Source organism: Aquarana catesbeiana, linkage group LG01, assembly GCF_042186555.1.
Source record: "Aquarana catesbeiana isolate 2022-GZ linkage group LG01, ASM4218655v1, whole genome shotgun sequence".
NCBI classification, from domain to species: Eukaryota; Metazoa; Chordata; class Amphibia; order Anura; family Ranidae; genus Aquarana; species Aquarana catesbeiana.
This window is the reverse complement of record NC_133324.1, coordinates 974093703-974113238: the sequence shown is the minus strand read 5'-3', so window position 1 is coordinate 974113238 and position 19536 is coordinate 974093703. Positions and strand designations below refer to the sequence as shown.

At 43.1% G+C, this 19536-nt stretch overlaps 1 long non-coding RNA gene across 1 annotated transcript; it reads left to right on the top strand.

Moving 5' to 3' along the window:
* Positions 1-3208: 3208 nt before the first annotated feature.
* Positions 3209-18208, top strand: LOC141126949 (uncharacterized). Its single transcript, XR_012241467.1, has 3 exons — positions 3209-3338; positions 16219-16319; positions 18026-18208. It is a non-coding gene; the product is annotated as an uncharacterized lncRNA (long non-coding RNA).
* Positions 18209-19536: the final 1328 nt, after the last annotated feature.

Sequence of the window (19536 nt, the reverse complement as noted above, 5' to 3'; positions counted from 1 at the left end):
GAGAACGTGGGACCCGCTTTCAAAAGGGAGTGGGAGAAGAACCTGATGTCGTGTTCAAACGGAATGATGTCTCTCTTGATGGAAGAATATCAGAGAATCAATAGAGACCTGGACAAAGATATTGAAACCATCTACACCCAACTAACAGCATTTAAGCAAAATGGGAATGGGAACCACCAGACCCAACTTAAAACTATTCTGAACACTTCAGCCTATAGATAATAGACGCACCAAGCCTTCTGGTTTTTAGCTACATTGCTATCCCCAAATATTCTAACATTTCTTCCATCACCATGTCTTCCTTTCTTCATTCTTTTAAATGTGAATTTATATACGCTGATTGAGAAATGTTAATTTTGTGCATATAGTGACAGTTTCAGTTTATTATAACTTTTATCCATTATGTTGGTTGTATACCCCCAGCAATCTTAGATGCTTGCCTGGGCTCTGTCTAACAATTGGAATAATATAAATCTCTCTATTCACAAGATATTCTTTATTGTAGTCCAATGTTCCGTTAATAATGCAAATTTACCCATGAGGTCACTAATTATGCTATGTACTGTTTGGAACATAGATATTGTAACCAATGTTAACTGTACCACTAGGATGCAAATTATCATTTTCATTTCTCTCCATTATTTCATCTGTTATTTTTCAGACTACTACTTGTATACATGGTCGAGGTTTGATGTTTTATACTGCTTTCTCTCTCCACCTGTTAGGTCTGCTTACATGCTGTTGTTCCCCAGATTGGCGCACCACCTGATCGGTCTGTGTATGAGCCCCGGGTGCGGCGGGGGGGCTCTATGCAGCTGGACCCATGGTGGTTGGGGTCCCACACTCGGGGCACGGGGGCCGCCCAGTGCCCTTTGGCATGGGTGGCCTCCCTTTGTTGACATGATATCGCCTGCCCTCTTGGGGGCTGTGCGCTCCATGTCTTGTGCGCCGCGGGAGGACGACGCGCGGCGACGCAGCTGGCTCACCAGGCTTTCCCTGCTATACAGGGCATCCCAGGGCCTGACATCACTGTATCTCTCTGGGGAACAAACCGTCATTCACCATACGCCCACTGGCGTGGCCTGGAGGCGCCGTCCCAGGCCACGTTCTGGCTAGCCCCGCCCCTCCGAATACATGCATGTAGTGATTGGCTGACCACCAATCGCTCATGCTGTTTTAAATCCCTCCACCCTCCAGCTGATGCCGATTCGCTGTGAGGGTGGACACTGACGAGGATTAAACGCCACAGAGCTCCTATAACTACCAGGTAATACTTCCTTATTCTCCCATGTACATCCTTCACATCCCTTATGTTCCATCTGTGGAGGCGCCCAGGTATTACACCGTATGCGCCCCCAGGACTGGCTTTTATCTGCTGCCTTCTTTTGATATACTCCTTTTGGCTTAATGTTACAGATCATTCGTTATGGTATCACCTGGGGCTGCATGACCCAGGGATCTGTGGAGCTGTATACCTCTGGTTGCTCTGATTCTGGCACCCGGTCCTCCCTCCCCCACCCCGACTGCCACCAGGCAAGGTACATTCCATTATTGTAGCTACTATTGCACTAATGAAACTGCTGGGAGGCACGTGTTTGCGGGGATGCGTGTGCATGCATGCATGGGTGTGTGTATGTGCGCGCATGGATGCATGCACGTTTGTCATCCCTAGATATGTACTATATGGGGTATGGTTCTATAATTGGCTGACTATCCCCCTAATTTGTTTTGTATGCACATGGGTGCAGGTATGTGCGTGCATGCATGCACGTTTGTATGCATGCACCTACATTGATACGTGCACACCTACCTCTCCTTTGGTTATGTATACCTTTATAATGGGCGGCCCCATGTGTGGGTATTTCTTTCTTCTCTTTTTTTTTTTTTTTTTTTTTTGGGGGGGGATTGACAGTCTCAGCAATTTATTTAATAAGTGTCCCCCATCTCTCTGTCCCCTCCCTCTCTCTTTTTCCAAATTAAGGGATATACTTCGGAGGGCCAGTCTGGTTTGTCCTTTGTGTGGGACTCTGTCCATGTTCCCCCTTTTGCCACCATTGGACCCAATCATCTGCGCTGGTGCTTCTGCCTCTCTCGTCGGGCCGTGGGCCCCTCAGGCTGACAGCTGTAATATCTTAATTGATTTTAAATGTCAAAATCTGGACGGGTTACATATTTTAGAACTACATGGTGTACACGGTTAGTGCTTAAACACACCGAGATGCAAGGTACGATGTGATTACGCACGTACCGATTAGTCTATGTACAAATAATTCTATGCATCTAACTTGTGTTCATTTTGTTTAAATTGCAGACACTTGTAGGTTCTGTGTTAAAATCGCACACACCCCGATGAAGAAATAGCATTTTCGAAACGCATTGGGTATTTTCTGCTGTGTCTATCCTTAACATAACAGAATTCTGCGATTATCAATTGTCTTTGTTGTAATTGTTTATACATGATTAGTTTTGTCCAGTATTCATTTATGTTTTTTGATATGTATAGTGTATATATGTGCTAATTATTTTAACCCACGTTTTGTAATAAAATCGTATTTACCTTTTATACTATTCTCATACTTCATTCTGCTGCTTATCCCTGCCTTAATATCGCACTTAGAGGAAAACTCAATTCTTTCAATGTCTTGCTACTCGGGATGGGGGATAATATAGCACGCACTCTGTGACATTTAGCACTTCTTCAATTATTCTGAAAGTTTTTCTTTATGTAAAAAAAGAGAGCCCAGCTGAGGGGAGGAGGGTTGAGGGGAGATAACATGCAATATCTGTTTAAGGGTTAAGATTCGCTTTAATGCAACTTTGTCCTAAAAATCTATTTAGTTACATTCATTTTGACCCAAGCATCTTGCGTCTCTCTGGGAGTGTCAGTTAGAGGGAGACAGTCTACAAGTGAGCAGTCATTGCTGGCCTGTTGTAATAGTAAGCTTTGAATAGTCTGTGAGCACTTTGTCAGCAAAGAACTCCGAATTAAATGTGTATTTCTAAAATAGATAACAGAGGAAATTCCTTACAGGTTTAGTTTTGAAATGAATAAATCATGTTGTCCAAAAGAGATTTCTCTAATAGGATGTCACATACTACATTCAGTTATGCCGTGCCAAAGTCCTCTCTTGTAATAATCATGTCCTTCTTTGTATGTTATATTCTGACTTTCTTCTAACCCAGATTACACCAGAAGGTGTCCCCTGGAATGGACTTTGGTGAATCAGAAATGTTATTTCTTCTCCACTGATAAGAAGACAAGAGAGGACAGCGAACGATTCTGTGTGGAGAACGGATCTGTGCTGGCCACGGTGAGGAGTAAAGATTCCATACTGAAGGTAATTTGATTCTATTGACCGATGTCCTCCACCTTTCTTTAGAAATCAGCCACAGCCTGGGTAGAAAATTCTGTCCCCTCTCTCCATACTGTAGAGAGTAATCTTTGCTCTCTGTGTGAAAGCAGTGTTCTCTCTGCAGAGGTCCAACGCTACTGAGTAACCCCCTACAGAGTCAGGTTTATAGTTATTTAGTCATGCTCCCTGCTAATTAGAGACCTACATAAGTGTGCGCAGCCTATTGCAATAGGGTGTGCACCCCAAAGCTAAAAACACACACGTGTGTGTGTGTATGTATGTATGTGTGTGTGTGTGTGTGTGTGTGTATGTATGTATGTGTGTGTACGTATGTGTATGTATGTGTATGTATATGTGTATATGTATATATATATATATATATATATATATATATATATATATATATATGTATATATATATATATATATATATATATATATATATATATATATATATATATATATATATATATATATATATATATATATATATTCTTATAAGTAAACAAACATTTTAAAATGTCAGAAGTGTTTCCACATTTCTCTTATAAGCAGAGCCACTCATTGGGAGGTCTTTCCCATCTCCCTGCCGGCACAGTGAAAGGAAAGTTCAAAATGTGGAGGGTGTGACAGTGAGAAGTATGTACAGGAGAGGAGTGTGGAGGGTGTGACAGTGAGAAGTATGTACAGGAGAGGAGTGTGGAGGGTGTGACAGTGAGAAGTATGTACAGGAGAGGAGTGTGGAGGGTGTGACAGTGAGAAGTATGTACAGGAGACGAGTGTGGAGGGTGTGACAGTGAGAAGTATGTACAGGAGAGGAGTGTGGAGGGTGTGACAGTGAGAAGTATGTACAGGAGACGAGTGTGGAGGGTGTGACAGTGAGAAGTATGTACAGGAGAGGAGTGTGGAGGGTGTGACAGTGAGAAGTATGTACAGGAGACGAGTGTGGAGGGTGTGACAGTGAGAAGTATGTACAGGAGACGAGTGTGGAGGGTGTGACAGTGAGAAGTATGTACAGGAGACGAGTGTGGAGGGTGTGACAGTGAGAAGTATGTACAGGAGACGGGTGTGGAGGGTGTGACAGTGAGAAGTATGTACAGGAGACGAGTGTGGAGGGTGTGACAGTGAGAAGTATGTACAGGAAACGGGTGTGGAGGGTGTGACAGTGAGAAGTATGTACAGGAGACGAGTATGGAGAGTATGACAGTGATTAATATGTACTGGAGACGAGTGTGGAGGGTATGACAGTGGGCAGTATGTACAGGAGAGGAGTGTGGGGGGTATGACAGTGAGTAGTATGTACAGGAGACGAGTGTGGAAGGTATGACAGAGGGCAGTATGTACAGGAGAGGAGTGTGGGGGGGTATGGCAGTGGGCAGTATGTACAGGAGAGGAGTGTGGGGGGTATGACAGTGGGCAGTATGTACAGGAGAGGAGTGTGGGGGTATGACAGTGGGCAGTATGTACAGGAGAGGAGTGTGGGGGGTAAGACAGTGGGCAGTATGTATAGAAGAGAAGTGTGGAGGGTATGACAGTGGGCAGTTTGTATAGAAGAGAAGTGTGGAGGGTATGACAGTGGGCATTATGTACAGGAGAGGAGGGTATGACAGTGGGCAGTATGTATAGAAGAGAAGTGTGGAGGGTATGACAGTGGGCAGTATGTATAGAAGAGAAGTGTGGAGGGTATGACAGTGGGCAGTATGTACAGGAGAGGAGTGTGGAGGGTATGACAGTGAGTGGTATGTACAGATGTACAGGAGGAGTGTTGAGGGAATGAAACAAGCAGTATTTGTATGTGTTAAAAGAAAGCACTCTGTGTATGTTGTGTCCAGATAATGTGAAGTTAATTTATGACCATTCCATTTAACCCTGTATTGATCCAAACTCTGTACAATCCAAAGTGTAAATTCCCGACATAAACTAAACACTCTAAGGCTAAGTTCACATCTATGCGTTTGGGTATTGCATGCAAAATTGCATGCCCTCCCAACATGCAAAGAAATGTGCTGTCCTTAAGCAGATGTGCAGCAGTGCCATTATTTGTTAATGGCGCCTCCATGCATCTGCAAACACGTGGACCAAACTACAGGGTGCCGCACACTTTTGGAAAAGATTCAGGACTTCTTTTCCATGTTGCTCGTGCGTAGAGCAGCTCATTGAAATTAATGGGCTGCCCTACACGTAATGCATGAAAACCACACGTGTGAAAAAGCCTGAGTAGATGCAAAAAAAAAAAAAAATCTCAATAAAAAAATAAATTCTCTATATAATCAGTGTTCATAAAATTGCACTACCATGTAAATAACTGTGAACACTGTGCTGTGCTCTGTTTATTGAGGACAGGTAACTTGTATATAGAGTGTTTAGTTTATGTGGGGAATTTACATGTTGTACAGAGTTTGGAGAAGACAGGGTAACATTGAATGGTTATAAAGTTTCTTCACTTTATCTGGACATACACAGAGTATGGGGGTTGTTTATATAGTGATAAGTGCCAGCTTCCAACAGTAGCTGTGAGCAGGGCTGAACTATTAGCTTAATCATTCTCATCACTCTGCAAACAAATCCTCCTGATTAGTCCTCTGAGACTGCCAGCTTACCTCTCCAAATTGACTTTTCTTAGAACATCAGCTCAGCTCACCCCCTTCCCTGCACAGCGTCAACAGCACCTGGCAGTAGCAGTGCCCCGCCTCCAGGTTCTCTGGGCAGACGGAATTGTGGATAAGGGGGAGGATCTAGTGAATGAGGGCACAGATCGAACATACACAGGAGACTTGGGGAGATGGAAAAACGAGACTGGAAGCTTCTAAATGCATACACTACAAGCAATGATACTGCTGTTGTCTTCACAGCCCTGATCCCAGGACTGAGCTGTGGCGGGACGGTCACTGCTGTTTGCAAGTATTAACGTGCAGGAGGTGATTAGGGTGTGCCCAGGCACACTCGGCATACCCCCTGCGCACGCCTATGGAGACCTATAGGTCTGACCCACCAGGTTGCATGTCAGTCCTCTGCAAAGAAGTGAAGAGATATTTAGAACATCAGTTCTTATAGTTTCAGGAACCAACATCCCTTTCATCTGAGACATATGAGATATGAGAGTGTGCATGCTGTTTTACTCTGGCCTACCTTGAACCTCTACTCAAGTCTGTAACAATACTATATACCATATTTATAAATATACATAGCATTATAGCGAAACTACATTTTACGGAATCAGACCCAATTTTTTTTGATTTTACGGTAACAATCATAAAATGTGTGGTATTGGGGTGATTATACTCATGTGGTAGAGGCTTTCCAGTGAGTTCAGTCCACTCCAGATGTTCTGTTATTGTGCCCACTTTTATTCACAATAATGACACAATAACGACAAAGAAAATCATTTGCCACAAGGGTTCTTTCACATCAACATGAATAGTCAATTGAAAATGCCCACTGTCTGCTGGAATTTATGCACGCCAAAGCCTACTTACAACTTCCTAGATTCCAAAAGAACTGGGACCTTTGGCTAACACATCCTAAATGCATACCCCCCATGAATGAACTTCCGCTTAGCTAACTCCCAACCCTAGGTAGACCCTCCATTGATGTAATGACTTGATCACTACCTGTATACCTGTACGTTATTCAGTGTTTGGTTTGTAACCTGTTACCTATGTAAAATCCTCAATAAACTTGTTACAAAAAAAAAGAAAATGCTGAGCCATCTAGTTCCCCTGTCAGCAGCACTGTTGCTTTTCTTACCATTCCCTCTGACTGTGTTGTCCAGCTCTCTTGGTTCTTTTGACTCACTCAGCCTTTAGTTTCAGTACTCTGCTGCATGGCCCACTCTGATAGGAGCCCACCTGTCACCTGGGATAAGGCCTCCTGTCTCATGGTTGAGGGACTTCTGACTCCTGGTGGAGACCTCCTGTCTCCCGACTCTTGGCGGGGGCACCTCTGACCTCTGATGAAGACCCCCTGTCTCCCGAATCCTGGCTGTGGCACCTCTGACCCCTTACAGAGACCTCCTGTTTCCTGACTCCTGACTGTGGAACTTCTGACCCCAGACGGAGACCTCCTGTCTCCCAAATCCTGGCTGTGGCACCTCTAAAGTATGTGACCGGTCTAAACTATGTGGCATGTTCACCAATGCCAGGAGCCTGGTGGACAAGATGAGTGAACTAGAGATACTGTTTTACAAGGAGGATTTGGATTTTGTGGAAATTTCAGAGACCTGGTTCAACAGCTCTCATGATTGGCTGGAAACCATTCGAGGGTATACCCTTTATCGCAGTGATACAGAGGGTAAAAAAGGGGGAGGCGTATGCCTATATATCAAGAATAATGTACAAGTGAATGTGAGAGATGACATCACTGAGGGAGCTAGGGAGGAGGTGGAATCCTTATGGGTAGAGCTCCAAAGGGATGAAGCTAAGGGGAAAATAATACTGGGAGTATGCTATAGGCCCCCTAACCTGAGGGAGGAGGGGGAGACGGAGCTCCTATCACAAGTTGAATTAGCAGCAAGGATGGGAAGTGTTATCATAATGGGGGATTTTAATTATCCAGACATAGACTGGGCGGAGGGAACCGCGCATTCATCTAAGGCTCGCCAGTTCCTAAATGTCTTGCAGGACAATTTTATGGGTCAGATGGTAGACGCACCAACTAGAAATAAAGCATTACTGGATCTACTGATTACTAACAATACAGACCTGATCACGGATGTGGAAATACGGGGCAATTTAGGTAACAGTGATCACAGGTCAATTGGCTTCAGTTAAATTCACACAAATAGGAAACATAAAGGGAATACAAAGACACTGAATTTCAAAAGAGCCAACTTCCCTAAACTACTAACCTTGTTAGAAGACATGAATTGGGATAAAATCTTAGGAACAATTAACATGGAGGAGAGATGGGTTTACTTTAAGAGCATATTAAATAAGGGCATTAGCCAATGCATCCTATTGGGTAATAAATTTAAAAGCGCGAAAAAAAGTCCTGGATGGCTTAACTCCAATGTAAAAATGCATATAAAAGCAAAGGAGAAGGCCTCCAAAAAATACAAGGTTGAGGGATCATCATCAGCATTCAGACTTTATAAAGAATGCAACAAGAAATGTAAGGGTGCATTAAGGACGGCTAAGATAGAACACGAAAGACACAGCGGTGGAGAGCAAAAAAAATCCCAAGAAATTCTTTAAGTATGTAAACAGTAAAAAAGGGAGGACAGACCATATTGGCCCCATAATGAATGAGGAAGGATACCTGGTTACAAAGGTTGGGGAGATGGTGAAGGTATTGAATTTATTCTTCTCCTCAGTCTTCACAAGGGAATCGGGGGCTTCAGTAACCAAAACTGCAGTGTTTATCCTTAAGACACGTCACAGGAAGCATCTCCATTGCTAGCAGAGGACAGAATTAAAATTAGACTTGGGAAACTTAACATTAATAAATCACAGGACCAGATGGCTTGCACCTGAGGGTACTTAGGGAACTCAGTCAAGTAATTGCCAGACCATTGTTCCTAATTTTTACTGACAGTCTACTGACTGCAATGGTACCAGGTGATTGGAGAAAAGCCACTGTAGCACCAATATTTAAAAAGGGCCCAAAATACATCCCTGGGAATTACAAAGCAGTTAGCCTAACATCAATAGTATGGAAGCTCTTGGAGCGGGTGATAAGGGACTATATACAAGATTTTAGTAATAAGAACGGTATCATTAGCAGTAATCAGCATGGATTCATGAAGAATCTTTCTTGCCAAACCAATCTACTAACCTTCTATGAGGAGGTGAGTTGACATCTAGATAAAGGAAGGCCCGTAGACGTGGTGTATCTGGATTTTGCAAAAGCATTTGACACAGTTCCTCATAATTGTTTATTGTACAAGATAAGGTCCGTTGGCATGGACCATAGGGTGAGTACATGGATTGAAAACTGGCTACAAGGGCGAGTTCAGAGGGTAGTGATAAATGGGGAGTACTCGGAATGGTCAGGGGTGGGTAGTGGGGTTCCCCAGGGTTCTGTGCTGGGACCAATCCTACTTATTTTGTTCATAAACGACCTGGAGGATGGGGTAAACAGTTCAATCTCTGTATTTGCAGAGGATACTAAGCTAAGCAGGGCATTAACCACTTGCCGACTGCCTCACGCCTATATACGTGAGCAGAATGGCACGGGCAGGCAAAATCACGTACCTGGTACGTGATTGCCTTCCCGCGGGCGGGGAGTCCGATCGGACCCCCCCCGGTGCCAGCGGCGGTCGGCATTTGGCTGGGAGCGTTGAGAGACGAGGGGGAGGCCATCCGATCGTGGCCCCCCCTCGCGATCGCTCCCAGCCAATGAGAAACATCCCCTGCCTCTGTATAGTACACAGAGCCAGAGGATGTGATGTCATCTCTCCTCGGCTCGGCAGTTTCCGTTCAGGCGCCGAGGAGAGAAGACATGTGAGTGAGTGCACAACACTACACAACACAGTAGAACATGCCAGGCACACTAAACACCCCCGACCCCCCCCCCCCCGTCACAAACTGACACCAAACAGGTTTTTTTTTTTTTCCTGATTACTGCTTGGTGTCAGTTTGTGACAGTTAGAAGTGGTAGGGCAGTGAGTATTAGCCCCCTGTAGGTCTAGGGTACCCCCCTAACCCCCCCTAATAAAGTTTTAACCCCTTGATCACCCCGCCGTCGCCAGTGTCGCTAAGCGATCATTTTTCTGATCGCTGTATTAGTGTCGCTGGTGACTCTAGTTAGGGAAGTAAATATTTGGGTTCGCCGTCAGCGTTTTATAGCGACAGGGACCCCCATATACTATCTAATAAATGTTTTAACCCCTTGATTGCCCCCTAGTTAACCTTTTCACCACTGATCACCGTATAACAGTTACGGGTGACGCTGGTTAGTTCGTTTATTTTTTATAGTGTCAGGGCACCCGCCGTTTATTACCGAATAAAGGTTTAGCCCCCTGATCGCCCGGCAGTGATATGCGCCACCCCAGGCAGCGTCAGATTAGCACCAGTAGCGCTAACACCCACGCACGCAGCATACGCCTCCCTTAGTGGTATAGTATCTGAACGCATCAATATCTGGTCCGATCAGATCTATACTAGCGTCCCCAGCAGTTTAGGGTTCCCAAAAATGCAGTGTTAGCGGGATCAGCCCAGATACCTGCTAGCACCTGCGTTTTGCCCCTCCGCCCGGCCCAGCCCACCCAAGTGCAGTATCGATCGATCACTGTCACTTACAAAACACTAAACGCATAACTGCAGCGTTCGCAGAGCCAGGCCTGATCCCTGCGATCGCTAACAGTTTTTTTTTTTGTAGCGTTTTGGTGAACTGGCAAGCACCAGCGGCCTAGTACACCCCGGTCGTAGTCAAACCAGCACTGCAGTAACACTTGGTGACGTGGCGAGTCCCATAAGTGCAGTTCAAGCTGGTGAGGTGGCAAGCACAAGTAGTGTCCCGCTGCCACCAAGAAGAAGACAAACACAGGCCCGTCGTGCCCATAATGCCCTTCCTGCTGCATTCGCCAATCCTAATTGGGAACCCACCACTTCTGCAGCGCCCGTACTTCCCCCATTCACATCCCCAACCAAATGCAGTCAGCTGCATGAGAGGCATTTTTATGTCCTCCCGAGTACCCCTACCCAACGAACCCCCCAAAAAAAGATGTTGTGTCTGCAGAAAGCGCGGATATAGGTGTGACACCCGCTATTATTGTCCCTCCTGTCCTGACAATCCTGGTCTTTGCATTGGTGAATGTTTTGAACGCTACCATTCACTAGTTGAGTATTAGCGTAGGGTACAGCATTGCACAGACTAGGCAAACTTTCACAGGGTCTCCCAAGATGCCATCGCATTTTGAGAGACCCGAACCTGGAACCGGTTACAGTTATAAAAGTTACAAGTTTGCAAAAAAAAACACAAACAAAAATTTAAAAAAATAGTTGTCGTTTTATTGTTCTCTCTCTCTCTATTCTCTCTCTATTGTTCTGCTCTTTTTTACTGTGTTCTATTCTGCAATGTTTTATTGTTATTATGTTTTTTCATGTTTGCTTTTCAGGTATGCAATTTTTTTACTTTACCGTTTACTGTGCTTTATTGTTAACCATTTTTTTGTCTTCAGGTACGCCATTCACGACTTTGAGTGGTTATACCAGAATGATATATATAAAACACAAAGCGCTGTGATGCTAAATAGCTGATAATTACACATAAAACCAAGTGAGGCTGCTATCAAAAGAGAGTGTTTTCAGAGTCACTTAAAAAGAATAAATAATGATATTTGAAGCGCTTCACAATGTGCATGAAAATGAATATATAAGAATAAATATAAATAGTCAAATAAATCCAGCGGTGAGTAAAAATTCCTATAAAATCCAGCAATCAAAATAGTGTAAAATTATAAAAAATTAGTGACACCACATGTGTAAAAAATTCACACAAAAAATCCACATAAAAATAAATATATAGGGATGTATTCAGAAGGTTCAATTATACAGGTGTAGAATCCTGATTGGTATAGAGCTTTTGATCACTAGCAAAGCTGTTTAAAAACACTTGTTTAATTAAGGTGCTCATTGATAGTACCAATGTGTTTTTTGCTTCTATTCACAACCAATGTGAGAATCATAAACAGGCAGATAAGAGAAAAAAACCAATCATTGTGCAATAGTTAGGATACCAAGGTACACAGGCAAACTTCAATCCACTCACGTGTGCCTTATAATGATAAGGCATATGCAGGTTTTACTATAGCAGTCAGCCGCCTTAGACAGAATCAGATTCAGTGCAGTACACTGTGTGAAACTGCTGATCTGCACAGAGCTTCCTTGGCTCCTCCCACGCGTTACATCACAGTCACGTGACTTTTTCAAGGATCCTTGAAAAAGTCACGTGACTGTGATGTAACGCGTGGGAGGAGCCAAGGAAGCTCTGTGCAGATCAGCAGTTTCACACAGTGTACTGCACTGAATTTTTTACACATTTGGTGTCACTAATTTTTTATAATTTTACACTATTTTGATTGCTGGATTTTATAGGAATTTTTACTCACCGCTGGATTTATTTGACTATTTATATTTATTCTTATATATTCATTTTCATGCACATTGTGAAGCGCTTCAAATATCATTATTTATACCAGAATGATGCCTGCAGGTTTAGGTATCATCTTGGTATCATTCTTTTTAGCCAGCGGTCGGCTTTCATGTAAAAGCAATCCTAGCAGCTAATTAGCCTCTAGACTGCTTTTACAAGCAGTGGGAGGGAATGCCCCACCCCCCCCACCGTCTTCCGTGTTTTTCTCTTGCTCTCCTGTCTCAACAGGGAACCTGAGAAAGCAGCCGGTGATTCAGCCAGCTGACCATAGAGCTGATCAGAGACCAGAGTGGCTCCAAACATCTCTACGGCCTAAGAAACCGGAAGCTACGAGCATTTTATGACTTAGATTTCGCCGGATGTAAACAGCGCCATTGGGAAATTGGGGAAGCATTTTATCACACCGATCTTAGTGTGGTCAGATGCTTTGAGGGCAGAGGAGAGATCTATGGTCTAATAAACCCCATTTTTTTCAAAAAAGAGTACCTGTCACTACCTATTGCTATCATAGGGGATATTTACATTCCCTGAGATAACAATAGAAATGATTTAAAAAAAAAAAATGAAAGGAACAGTTTAAAAATAAGATAAAAAAGCAAAAAAATAATAAAGAAAAAAAAGCACCCGTGTCCCACCTGCTCTCGCGCTAAGGCGAACGCAAGCGTCGGTCTGGCGTCAAATGTAAACAGCAATTGCACCATGCATGTGAGGTATCACCGCGAAGGTCAGATCGAGGGCAGTAATTTTAAAGCATGTCATGTTTGGTATCCATGTACTCAGCCTAAGATCATGTTTTTTATTCCATCAAACATTTGGGCAATATAGTGTGTTTTAGTGCATTAAAATTTAAAAAAGTGTGTTTTTTCCACAAAAAATGCGTTTGAAAAATCGCTGCGCAAATACCGTGTGAAAAAAAAAATGAAACACCCACCATTTTCTGTAGGGCATTTGATTTAAAAAAACATATAATGTTTGGGGGTTCAAAGTAATTTTCTTGCAAAAAAAAATAATTTTTTCATGTAATCAAAAAGTGTCAGAAAGGGCTTTGTCTTCAAGTGGTTAGAAGAGTGGGTGAAGTGTGACATAAGCTTCTAAATGTTGTGCATAAAATGCCAGGACAGTTCAAAACCCCCCCAAATGACCCCATTTTGGAAAGTAGACACCCCAAGCTATTTGCTGAGAGTCATGTCGAGTCCATGGAATATTTTATATTGTGACACAAGTTGCGGGAAAGAGACAAATTTTTTTTTTTTTTGCACAAAGTTGTCACTAAATGATATATTGCTCAAACATGCCATGGGGATATGTGAAATTACACCCCAAAATACATTCTGTTGCTTCTCCTGAGTACGGGGATACCACATGTGTGAGACTTTTTGGGAGCCTAGCCGCGTACGGGACCCCGAAAACCAATCACCGCCTTCAGGCTTTCTAAGGGCGTTTTTGATTTCACTCTTCACTGCCTATCACAGTTTCGGAGGCCATGGAATGCCCAGGTGGCACAACCCCCCCCCCCCAAATGACCCCATTTTGGAAAGTAGACACCCCAAGCTATTTGCTGAGAGGTATAGTGAGTATTTTGCAGACCTCACTTTTTGTCACAAAGTTTTGAAAATTGAAAAAAGAAAAAAAAAAAAAAATGTCTGGTCTTTCTTCATTTTCAAAAACAAATGAGAGCTGAAAAATACTCAACATGCCTCTCAGCAAATAGCTTGGGGTGTCTACTTTCCAAAATGGGGTCATTTGGGGGGGGTTTGTGTCATCTGGGCGTTTTATGGCCTTCAAAACTGTGATAGGTAGTGAGGAGTGAAATCAAAAATGTATGCCCTTAGAAATCCTGAAGGCGGGGCTTGGTTTTCGGGCCCCGTACGCGGCTAGGCTCCCAAAAAGTCCCACACATGTGGTATCCCCGTACTCAGGAGAAGCAGCTGAATGTATTTTGGGGTGCAATTCCACATATGCCCATGGCCTGTGTGAGCAATATATCATTTAGTGACAACTTTTTGTAAATTTTTTTTTTTTTTTGTCATTCAATCACTTGGGACAAAAAAAATAAATATTCAATGGGTTCAACATGCCTCTCAGCAATTTCCTTTGGGTGTCTACTTTCCAAAATGGGGTCATTTGGTGGGGGTTTGTACTGCCCTGCCATTTTAGCACCTCAAGAAATGACATAGGCAGTCATAAACTAAAAGCTGTGTAAATTCCAGAAAATGTACCCTAGTTTGTAGACGCTATAACTTTTGCGCAAACCAATAAATATACGCTTATTGACATTTTTTTTACCAAAGACATGTGGCCGAATACATTTTGGCCTAAATGTATGACTAAAATTTAGTTTATTGGATTTTTTTTATAACAAAAAGTAGAAAATATCATTTTTTTTCAAAATTTTCGGTCTTTTTCCGTTTATAGCGCAAAAAATAAAAACGGCAGAGGTGATCAAATACCATCAAAAGAAAGCTCTATTTGTGGGAAGAAAGGGACGCAAATTTCGTTTGGGTACAGCATTGCATGACCGCGCAATTAGCAGTTAAAGCGACGCAGTGCCGAATTGTAAAAAGTGCTCTGGTCAGGAAGGGGGTAAAACCTTCCGGGGCTGAAGTGGTTAACTTCTCCGCAGGACGTGGAAACCTTGCAAAAGGATCTGAACAAATTTATGGGGCGGGCGACTACATGGGAAATGAGGTTCAATGTAGAAAAATGTAAAATAAGGCATTTGGGTGACAAAAATATAAATGCAATCTATACACTGGGGGGAGAACCTCTGGGGGAATCTAGGATGGAAAAGGACCTGGGGGTCCTAGTACATGATAGGCTCAGCAATGGCATGCAATGCCAAGCTGCTGCTAACAAAGCAAACAGAATATTGGCATTAAAAAGGAGATCAACTCCAGAGATAAAACGATAATTCTCCCGTTCTACAAGACTCTGGTCCAGCCGCACCTGGAGTATGCTGTCCAGTTCTAGGCACCAGTCCTCGGGAAGGATGTACTGGAAATGGAGCGAGTACAAAGAAGGGCAACTAAGCTAATAAATGGTGAAGGGAGTTTAACAAGACTCGTGGCCACTTGTTAAAATTAGAAGAAAAAAGAAGAAAAAAGGTTTAACCTTAAACTTTGTAGAGGGTTTTTAACTGTAAGAGCGGCAAGGATGTAGAATTCCCTTCCACAGGCAGTGGTCTCAGCATGGGGCATCAATAGTTTTAAGAAACTATTATATAAGCACCTGAACGACCGCAACATGAAGGGATATACAATGTAATACAGACATATAATCACACACATAGGTTGATAGACGTTTTCTTTTTTTTTTCTCTTTTTCTTTTTTAGTCTTTTTTCAACCTCACCTACTATGTAACTATGTAAACCCTTACGGATACCCCATATTTCTTGACTCCTGACTGTGGCACTTTTGACCCCTGATGGAGACCTCCTGTCTCCAAAATCCTGGCTGGGGCACATCTGACCCCTGATGAAGACCTCCTGTCTCCAACATGGGAGGCCTGAACTGTCCTCAGGCATGGCTTATAAGTTCCATAAGTCCCAGTTCCATCATTCAGATAATACAGGACCATCTAAATTTGTATTACAATTTACAATATCAATTTTATTTTTGGGTGGTGATATATAACAGTATCTTATGAGTCCCATGGGTCAAAGATTGTTCAGCCTCAACTAGCCCAATCATGAATAGGCATACATTAACTACTACCACTTGGAAATCTATAAGGGTCATTATTATTTTTAATATTATTTTATGATGTGTTTCAGTGTCTCATGCAAAGTCAGTTCTGGGTTGGATTACAGCAGAGGACTACATGGACTGGAAAAGTTGCAGTGACTCAGTGGTTCTGGTCTGATAATACAACAGAGTGAGTATACTTTACAGAACAATAGAATTTGCATACAGTGGGGACAGAAAGTATTCAGACCCCCTTAAATTTTTCACTCTTTGTTATATTGCAGCTATTTGCTAAAATCATTTAGGTTCATTTTTTTTCCTCATTAATGTACACACAGCACCCCATATTGACAGAAAAACACAGAATTGTTGACATTTTTGCAGATTTATTAAAAAAGAAAAACTGAAATATCACATGGTCCTAAGTATTCAGACCCTTTGCTCAGTATTTAGTAGAAGCCCCTTTTGATCTAATACAGTCATGAGTCTTTTTGGGAATGATGCAACAAGTTTTTCACACCTGGATTTGGGGATCCTCTGCCATTCCTCCTTGCAGATCCTCTCCAGTTCTGTCAGGTTGGATGGTAAACGTTGGTGGACAGCCATTTTTAGGTCTCTCCAGAGATGCTCAATTGGGTTTAAGTCAGGGCTCTAGCTGGGTTATTCAAGAACAGTCACGGAGTTGTTGTGAAGCCACTCCTTCAATATTTTAGCTGTGTGAAGGTTTTCATCCAGGATATCCCTGTACTTGGCCGCATTCATCTTTCCCTCGATTACAACCAGTCATCCTGTCCCAGCTGAAAAACACCCCCACGGCAGGATGCTGCCACCACCATGCTTTACTGTTGGGACTGTATTGGACAGGTGATGAGCAGTGCCTGGTTTTCTGTACACATACTGCTTAGAATTAAGGCCAAAAAGTTCTATCTTGGTCTCATTAGACCAGAGAATCTTATTTCTCACCATCTTGGAGTCCTTCAGGTGTTTTTTTTAGCAAACCTCATGCGGGCTTTCATGTGTCTTGCACTGAGGAGAGACTTCCGTCTGGCCACTCTGCCATAAAGCCCCGACTGGTGGAGGGCTGCAGTGATGGTTGACTTTCTACAACTTTCTCCCATCTCCCGACTGCATCTCTGGAGCTCAGCCACAGTGATCTTTGGGTTCTTCTTTACCTCTCTCACCAAGGCTCTTCTCCACGATAGCTCAGTTGGCCAGATGGCCAGCTCTAGGAAGGGTTCTGGTTGTCCCAAATATTTTCCATTTAAAGATTATGGAGGCCACTGTGCTCTTAGGAACCTTAAGTGCAGCAGAAATTTTTTTGTAACCTTGGCCAGATCTGTGCCTTGCCACAATTCTGTCTCTGAGCTCTTCAGGCTGTTCCTTTGACCTCATGATTCTCATTTGCTCTGACATGCACTGTGAGCTGTAAGGTCTTATATAGACAGGTGTGTGGCTTTCCTAATCAAGTCCAATCAGTTTAATCAAACACAGCTGGACTCCAATGAAAGTGTAGAACCATCTCAAGGATGATACAAAGAAATGGACAGCACCTGAGTTAAATATATGAGTGTCACAGCAAAGGGTCTGAATACTTAGGACCATGTGATATTTCAGTTTTTCTTTTTTTAATAAATCTGCAAAAATGTCAACAATTCTGTGTTTTTCTGTCAATATGGGGTGCTGTGTGTACATTAATGAGGGAAAAATGAACTTAAATGATTTTAGCAAATGGCTGCAATATAACAAAGAGTGAAAAATGTAAGGGGGTCTGAATACTTTCCCTCCCCACTGTATACTGTACACAGGATTATATACAAATTACCATGCTGTATTGCAGTATATAGTGCTTGGCATCTACTGACACAGAGGAATAACGGTGTTCCCTCTTCTCTCTAGGCTGTCTCTGCAAAACACACCAACTACACAGTGTGTGAAAATGGGACAAACTCTCGTATTATCTCCGTGTACTGATCTCCTTCCCTGGATCTGTGAGAGTAAACCCAGCAAATCCTACTTACTGGACAAAGCCAAAGCCTGCTAGTGGTAGAAAGAATCATTCAGTGCAAGATCTACAATGTACAAATAATATGGGGGCTTTCTCTACTTGGATACCATATCCATTGTAATGCCCCGTACACACGATCGGCCATTGATCGGACATTCCGACAACAAAATCCTAGAATTTTTCCCGGCTCAAACTTGTCTTGCATACACACGGTCACACAAAGTTGTCGGAAAATCCGATCATTCTGAACGCGGTGACGTAAACCACGTACGTTGGGACTATAAACGGGGCAGTAGCCAATAGCTTTCATCTCTTTATTCTGAGCATGTGTGGCACTTTGTGCATTGGATTTGTGTACACATGATCGGAAATTCCGACAACGGATTTTGTTGTCGGAAAATTTTATAGCCTGCTCTCAAACTTTGTGTGTCGGAAAATCCGATGGAAAATGTGTGATGGAGCCTACACAGGGTCGGAATTTCCGACAACAAGGTCCTATCACACATTTTCCTTCGGAAAATCCGACCGTGTGTACGGGGCATTATACTGATGAAGGAAAACATCTGAAGACTTCCATTTTACTCTAGTCAACCATTTCCAAGTAAAAGCCTTGTTTTTAATTTCTTGCAGAGTTTAGCATTATTCCTTCAGCTATGTGAATATTCTTTCCTCCTCCAGTAACCACCATTTCACTCCAGAACCTTTGTAGCAGCTCCAGATTCTCAGCTTGTTTCCTCTGGTGATCTGTAGCTGTATACAAAGTTTTTGAGCTAACTGACTACAAATGTCAGGACTGGGATCTGAACCCACAACCCCTGCTTCATCCAGCAGGAGCTCTTCTTGCAGAGCCACCTGAGAAAAAAAAGCTCTCTGTCTGATCTTTAGGACAACCTTGCCTTGTGCCTTGTTTATGGTGAACCGTAGGCTCCTTGCTCCTGCCATGAACTTCCTATAGTATTTAGGCCATGCCATGGCACTTCCTGTTTGCCACATTATTGTGTTCCCTTTAGCCAATATCTTGCTCTTGTCACTCCTGCTGCCATCCATATCTTCCCTACTACTCATTACTGACCTTGGCTTGTTCCTTGACTATACTTCCGCTCAATCCCAACCTACAACCATTTGTTATCAATCTTTGGCCTGTTTACTTATTACATTGCTCTTGATCCCAACCTGCTTTATCTGCTACTGGACTCTGGCTTGCTCGCCTCCCAGTGGGGCGATCCTGAGGATTGCAGCCAGGTACACACAGCAAAATCCATCTCCACCATCAGAAGCTCTGGTGAATACCAGTTAGTGCTTAGACCCTATACCTCAGGTGAGCCTGCGTCATCCACCAGGGTGACCTGCTTGTGTACTTATCCAGCTGGTCGATGAGAGTCTCTCCACTGCTATAGTTACT